An 8,690-nucleotide genomic window follows, 5' to 3' on the forward strand; every position below is an offset into this window, starting at 1 on the left:
TTTACTATTTAATAATATAAAGCAATATATAGCTCCAACTTTAACCAATACGCTAGTCATTGTGCGAGCTCCCAATTGAGTTGTGAATTTAAGCTAGTGTGTAAATCTGGCTCTGATACTAGCCAGTGCCTCCCATTCTAAGTACCTCACCGCACATCACAGGCAGCTTCTATGATCTCTCTGTTAAAGGTGAAGAAGCTGCATTTCTTTACCATATAGTTGTAGGCTTACTCAAAACGAAGAGTGAATGTGAAGATATAAAAGCCTGCATGACAGGAAATACCTGATTTTCGAGATGGTCCACAGTTGGAGGGAACATGTTCTGCATCCCACCCCACTCCCTCCCTGTGACTATACTCTAGCAACTGTTAGCACCCCCGACCACCAACTCCAACACTTCGAGCCAGCTTCCCATTTCCGTACCATCGACCCAGATAAGTGAGAGTGAAGACTATTGTTTAGACCAGCAGCCTGTGTAATTTCACCATTAGTCTCAATCAAAGACAACCAGCCTCAGGACAGCGTGTGTATGTGTGCCACCGCTGGATGTACTAGTGTCTAAGACAGAGTAATAAGACACCCCCACCAAGAACCCCCGGGGACGTAGAACTGAAGTAAGATGAAAAGAAAAATGAAGCAAGAAATAGACAAAGAAAGCTAAGGAAGGAAGGAAAGGAAGGGGAAGAAATAAGAGCCAAGGGATAAAACAAAACAAAAAGTTATAAACAAACAGGGAAGAAAAAGTACGGGTGGATGGGTAGAAGAGTAATGGGGGAGAAATATAAAATGGGGCACCTCAAAACCATTATGTTTACATACTGGTGTCAGGATACGCTCTAACACACACCACTCAGAATTGCCGCTGGGTGTTTGGCGTCTTAGAGAAATGGGAGATTCTGCGTTGCACCATGCTTCCTCACTCTGTTAAAGGCGCTGCTTAGACACAACTGTTGACTCACACACAATATTTCCCTCTGGCTAAGTAGTATGTAGGTGCCATGGGAAATTGTGATGGATTGCGTGCGGCTTACATATACACACTAACAAACAACCAGGCAGGCAGTGAACAGGGATGGACAGAGCTTAGGCGACCTTCTGGGGTTTAGTGGCTCCTTGGTCGTTTTGCAGCTTCCAGTAGCCCAGGGATTTGATTTAATAAAGGGATTTGTGAGCAGGCAATGGGAGCAGGGCGGGGGGAAGGAGGGAAGAAGTGAAGGAGGAGAAGACGGCAGGACAAATGGAGGAATGGGAATGATGGTGAGGATGACGGCAGTTATGATAATGATGTATGATGCTGTGCTAATGGTGGTCACTGTGTTGACTGGAATAACGATGAAGATTATTACAATGACAAAAGACACTATGATAATGATGCTGATGGTGATTCAGCAAATGGTGGAAGATATGGGTGGAAATAATGCATGCAGTTTTCATAATGATGAAAAATGACATGGTGATTATGATGGAAACTAAAGATTCCATGCACACATATTACCCCATTCTCTGGATTTATTTTCCTTTTGTTTTTTTGTTTAGTAAGACTACTAAACATGAAAAAGGCACCCAGTCACGTTAAGTAGTTTCCTTTGACCTGCGCATGTTTCAAACATGGCCCATATGTGCACCTCTCATGGTCCCATTTCTCAAATTGGGAAGTTGTTCATCCGACTCCCGACTTAAATGCTTCAATCGTAGTAGGGAAACATTATGGACCCGACAATAACGGAGTGATTTTTTGTGTCCAGAGTGTTAAGATGATGAGCAAAAGAAACATGTACAAAAAACGTGTACAAAGTTTTTCCCAAAATTCCGAGTTGTTATTACGAATTCTATGGAGCTAAATCCGGTCCAAAGTTTTGATCATTTGCAAACATGTAATGGATTCGTTAATATTTTTGTGATATTTGAGTCCCTTTTCTCAGTTTCAAATCGTATCTTTTTGCTTTCAGATTATTTGTTTTGCTTCAGATTTTTTTTCGTACTGATGTTGCGTGGGGGGCAGACCTTAATTGAGAGGGGCTTGGAAGCATGAGTAACAGGCCCTTCCTCAGTCATAAGGCTAGCAGGAATGGTAGTAGGTACCGCGAGACAAACTGCGGGAAAAATATTGGCAGGCAAAAATATATAATTTGAAACAAAAAAACAATATTTTCGGAATCTGAAAGCATAACATCTGCAATTTAACAGTTTTTAGAAATGTTTGGCCCGAGTTTAGCTCCATTGAGGCATTCACTTAATATTTTCGAGTCAGGAACTTTTATCCGATTATCCTGACACTATATGAATGCAGCACAACTGTCTAGCTTGCAATTTTAAGAAAATATTATTTAAGTTTGTGTACCTACCAGATGACCCAGATCAACCTTCACCAAGTATCATGAAAACCGGGCTGGTAGTATTTATTGGGTAACAGATAAACAAATCGGGCCAGAAACCTAACCTCCTTGGCAAGGTTATAACATATTATATAAGCATTGCAATGGGGAAATCATCTGTTTTCCTTCCTCTAAATCCCTGGAAAGTGGACTTAATGGCAGCCATGAGGGTGTTTTTAGGACACTATTAGTGGGAGGTTCAGACAGCATGTCATTTCATCTTCGGCTGCAATCATTGTTCTTATCCCGGCAACTGGGACCTTCCATCAGCCTGTGGGCTGTTGGACAAGAACAAATTGGATACTAATCCCAAAAAATGACTGACACACTCCCACACACAGTCTCTCATGGTCCCTATCAAATAAAAAAATAAGCATAAGTTTATAAGCAAAAGATATAAGCATAGATTCAAGCAGCTGTGCTTTACTTGTACATGTGTTACCTAATTCACCACATACAAACAACCTTGTAAATCTTTTTATATTATATAAATGAATGGGATTTAGCATTAACGACACTGTCCCATGTGTAATACCAGGGACGTACACAGGTATGGGCAAATGTTGCCCAGGCAACAGCCCGTTTGCCATTTTTGTCTGACCTGCCCCCCTGGAGAGTGTTTTTTGTTTGTTTTATATATATATATTGTGGCCGAATCAACATTATAAGCCCACAATTTGTATTGTAGCGTCTCACTGCGGGAAAAACACCTTGTCAGCCCTAAGTCACGTGACTTTGTTTACAATCTGACAGCTGGAAGCAAAGGAAAGCCCTCCGGCCTCATATGGCTATGGTGATCACACCAAATGCCTGCCTGGCGTTAGAGCATAGGGGACAAACCAGGGGACTTTATTTCCTCTTGACATCGTCGGTTGATTAAAAAAAAAAACACCTAAATATGTTATTGTGCTTCTGTCTTTCTGTGTCTTTTACTCTGTAAACTCCCTCAACGGGGCGCTCGCTCTCTTTTCTTGATCGCCCTCTCACAGGAGAACACTTCACTGTCCCGCTTCATTGTAGGATTTCCGCCATGTCTCTACTTCAGTTTGACCATCTCTGTTATTAAGTTATGGAATACTAAATAAATAAGTAATTAGATACCTTACCGTTACTGTGCTCATAAAGAATGATAAAAATAAGAATAATGCCTATTGAACTGGGAGGCCCTTTTTCCAGTTTAGAGCAATAGTCGCTCCAAATGTCTGGGTAACACTTTACGGTAAGGATACATGAATCATCATGAATTCTTAATGCATGAAAAAGCATGAATTAATTCATGTAGTACTCATGAACTATCAGTAATGTACAGGTATTAATGAGATCTCATGCATGACTTAATGCAGGAGCAATACCTTAATTAATGCATCAACTAAAGTAACTCAATCATCATGACTTCTGAGTTATTCATGATTTTCATGTGTTCTTCATATAGATCTGCAGTTAAAGTGACAGGCCAAAAAACTGATCAGTCACAGCAATTCCAAGTGTTGTAATCATGATTAACTAAGCATTATTTTGTCATTACTTCATCATGTTTGTGCCCCTTCAAATAAAGTGGTGACCTGTTCGGTCGGTCGGTCACAGCAGTGCATGTAGTCTGTTGAATTCAAACTGTTGACCCCAACCCTGTTCAGTGTGTTGACCATTAATCATATGTTATTTATCAGTGTAAACGGTGGAACAGGAACCTTAGTTGATACATTAATTAAGGTATTGCTCCTGCATTAAGTCATGTATGAGATACCATTAATACCTGTACATTACTGATAGTTCATGAGTACTACATGAATGAATTCATGCATCATGTAGTACTCATGAACTATCAGTAATGTACAGGTATTAATGGTATCTCATACATGACTTAATGCAGGAGCAATACCTTAATTANACATAAAAACATATAATTGTTTGTGTGGTTTTAGCTTAAGCAGACTGTGTTTGTCTATTGTTGTGACTTAGATGAAGATCAGAACACATTTTATGACCAATTTATGCAGAAATCCAGGTGTGTGTGTGTGTGTGTGTGTGTGTGTGTGTGTGTGTGTGTGAGTGAGAGTTTTTACGGATGCACATTTCATCTTCTAAACCAGTGTTTTTCAACCTTTTTGGACCTGTGATACCTTTAACAACCCAAAAAGTTAGTAAATGACACATTGTGGCCTAATACAGCATATATAACAATAATTGAAAGGGGACCTCATGCAAAATGCACTTTTTGATGTCCTTCATACATAAATATGTGTCCCTGGTGTGTCAGGGAACTCACAAAGTGTCAGGAAACCAAACCCTCCCTCTTTTCCTCCGAACTCAAATCTCTAAAAACGGGGGTGCAACGGAGCTGATCCAGATTTGCTGCCAATATGACGTAATATCGAAAATGTGGGCGGGCTTTACACCCACGGCCCTATCAGAAACAATGCCCGACTTTTTTGGACGTAATATGGTCTTTGTTTACATTAGCAAGCATCGCTAACACTCAGAGCTAATCTGTACTGGAGAGAGTATGTTTAAAAAGCAGGAAATAAAAAAAGGATTCACCTTGTAGTAAACCTGCAAGAGAAAAAGCATTTGAGCTCCATACTGTTTCAGAAATAATCCTTGATGTGGTTTGGAACATGATATGGCATTTAATCATGGCAGCATTTAGCTGTATCTTGTAGAATTCTGAGGAGGCACAAGCTTCCCCTCCTCTTTTTCTTTTCTCAAGCCAGAATCAGCGTTTCTCTAACAGGGCTAAACAGAGGGATATGAGGGATGTCTAAAATGCATGATATGTTTGGTATTTTGAGCAAAACACATCATATACATGTTTTTTTATATATTTTTATATATCTGAGACCCATAAGATATGCCTAAAAATAGCATAATAGGAGACCTTTAATGACTAGTCCCTCAGGGTCAAACCTGCACAACGGAGCTGATCAATATTTGCACTAGTCATGACTTATTATCAAAATGTGGGCTGGCATTTAATCGCGGCAGCATTTAGCTGGGAATCTGCTTCTCTCTCTCTCTGCAGCATGTGTGCTCCAAAGGGGGCGTGGCCCCATAGCTACTGACCCAGAATCAGCACTTTAGTAACAGGGCTGAAATAGAGGGGATTGAGACATGGCTACAATGTCTGTTTGGAATTTTGAGCAAAACGCTTCAGAGACATGTTTTGTATAGATATGGCCCTATAATATATTGTTCAAATATAGCATAATAGCAGTGGCGAACCGTGTCTATCACAACTGGACCTTAGACACACACAACAAATCAACTTAACACTGTAATATTACAGATCAACAACACAGATACGATTCTCATTTATTCATTTTATATACATTTTATTTATATAATTAAATGGATTTTTTGTGTTCTCTGAATACCTTGAAGGCCCTGACGGAAATATAACTTTTGCTGTATTGCTTCGAGCTCACCTGTTCTCTTTCTCTTGACCACCATTCATACTTGCCTCTTCAACTGGGTTACAATTTTGTCCAGGACCGAGTTCAGAGCCAAATATTTATCCATCTCTGTTCAAACTCTACTGTCTTAAATTAACAAGGTCCTTAATGTGCAACCTACTGCCACTAACTGGCATGGAAGAATATCAAATGACTTAACCAGCCATTGCATTGCAGGCACAGACACTAAACAATGGCACACATTTCAGCAACTAAATAATAGTTGTTGGACCGATTAAGAGAAATTGGACAGTTTCCTGTGACACACTGCTGAAAACATCTCACCATTTTTTTATTTTTACATTCTATCAATTAAATATACTTTTTCATATCCTTAATGTTTTGCATAACTCCACCAACCTGACACCCATTCTTTGTGGCCATGATAATTTAATCAAGCTTGTGTAATTCAGACTACAGATAACATGAAGCCTAGTGGATGTGTATTTGCATAACACTCTACCCAAGAGGCATGACCATCTTCTTCGTTTTTCATTATTAGTCAATGCTAAATATTAAAACAATGGATTTGTGATTGCTTTATATAATCATTGACTTTTATCTTCATCTTATTGCCTTTGCTGATCCAATGATACTGTATGTGCTGTAGTGCTTGGTGAGTGGAGCTAATTAAATAATTGCCCTCGCCTGTGATGGATCACTGGCACTTTATTAATGGCGCGCAAATCTGAGCTTACAAATACTTAAGATCAGCAGGGGTCACTGGGGCTAAAGTGTCCATTACAGGATAATGACCATAAGAAGTGGACCTGTCAGTCACAATCTAGACATGCCCAAAATACAATTAGTTTTATTCCCTGCAAACTGTCATTGACATTCTTTGAAATTAAATGATATCAAGATCTAACCATCATAGTTTGTTACCGAGTTTACAACACTCAATATGGTAGGAATTTAATCATGTATGTAAGTAACGTATTTGACAACAAAAAAAAACGTGCTGAAGCGTAGCTTCAATTGCATAACACTACTAGATCTTTAACTTTTTTTTTATTTCATCACATGTTCCAGTAAAATGTATTGGGTCTCTATGTGTGTGTGTGTCCCTGTAAGTGTTTTATTTTGTTCCAACAAGCGCAAGTAGGCCAGCAAATATTGTTTGAATAGACAGTTCTGCTCTTGATTTAGATGTGAAAAAGCTAATCTCGATTGATTTTGGATTTAGAATCCAAATGACGACAGCCCTACTGCTGGTCCTATGAAAATGCAAATTTAGGGCACTTCTGTGTTTGCTTCACTTTTCATACTTGGAGATTGCCAATCCATAATGGCTCATATCATTTCTTCTTTTTAAAGTAATGACTGTGCTGTAAGCTACGGAGCCCCCTAGGGGACACGGAGAAGAAAAAAATAATAATTTGAAAAAAATAATAATAATAATGTTTTGCGAGATTTCGCAAAACCTTTGCGAGATCTCGCAATAATTTTTGCGAGATCTCGCAAAACCCCTTTGCGAGATCTCGCAAAACTTTTCATTTAGCTCACTGTACTTCCTGGTCAGTTCGGCTGCTACGGCAACACATCGATTTTACTTTGAGCTTGGCCTTAAATATAACGATATAACATTAGTGCTTGGCGATAGGCACGGGTTTCACACATAGACTGTATATATAAAGGGTTTCACATAAGTGAAGACACCTCAAGAGAACAATCAGAGCGACGGGACACGTCCCTCTGAGCTGAGTTATTGACAGATTTGAATTTTGCGGATCAATAACTCATGAACATAACGTTGTAAAAATACAAATAACATGACTTTACAATCATAGCAAGGTAGACAACGAGCTACAGAGTCGTATTTATCAGAACAGTTCGATACGCGCCGTCATCCGAGCTACACATCAAGATTTGGTCACAATCTGCAGCTGGAGAAGGGAGAGGAGTGCTTAGGGACCGTCTACAAACTGCAACGGGGTTTTGCGAGATATCGCAAAAGTATTGCGAGATCTCGCAAAGGGGATTTATTTTTTATTTTTGGGAGATCTCGCAAAACCTTTACGAGATATAAAACCTTTGCGAGATATAAAACTTTTTTATTTATTTTTTGTTCACATTTTCTTTTCCTCCATGTCCCCTAGGGGGCTCCGTACCTTTTATCTGCTAATGTACAGGAGGAAGAGTGATAAACTGTCTGTCTAGTTGGCTTACATAACAGTTAAAATTTACAGCCTAAAAAACATGGAGCATTGCTATGGAAGCAAACAAGAGACAGAAGTATTTGAATTTTATCAGACACCGAATTTATAGCATTGAAAATAATTAGTTTGAAAATCATGTATCTGAATTTTTTTTGCTCCGAATTTACCCATGTGAAATAAAAATGTAAAAATTCAAGTTAAAAAAATGTGAATGTTCAAATTCAGATCCTAAAAATTAAAGTGAAATTTTTTTGACGTCAAATATTTCGGTGTTTAAAATTCGATGTCAAAAAATTCGGTGTATAAAATTTGACGTCAAAAATTGCTATGCAGCATCATCCGGGCTTCTCAGACAGGATAAGCAATCGAGCCCGAATGCAATCAAACCGACTTCTGGCCTATCAGAGCCAAGCGGCGAACCCCGGGACAGTGCGGTGAAGCCCAATGCTGCAAACTGTAGGCGATGGATGCAGATGGGAGCAATTCCCGTAGACCCTATGTTAAAATGTCCAACTTAACATCAGAAAATGAACATTTTTCTAGCCTGGATCCACAAAAACATATTCTGTATATAGTTAGATTCCCCCTTCATGACAACGGGACTGCTGCTCCTAGCTCCTCTGTCTCACTGCTAGCTCCGTTAGCTCCATTGGCTCCGTGATGCTACAGCGGCTCAGCTCATGAGGAGAACACTACTTGAACTCGGC

Source organism: Notothenia coriiceps, unplaced genomic scaffold (genome assembly GCF_000735185.1).
Source record: "Notothenia coriiceps isolate Sejong01 unplaced genomic scaffold, NC01 NC01_scaffold00009248, whole genome shotgun sequence".
NCBI classification, from domain to species: Eukaryota; Metazoa; Chordata; class Actinopteri; order Perciformes; family Nototheniidae; genus Notothenia; species Notothenia coriiceps.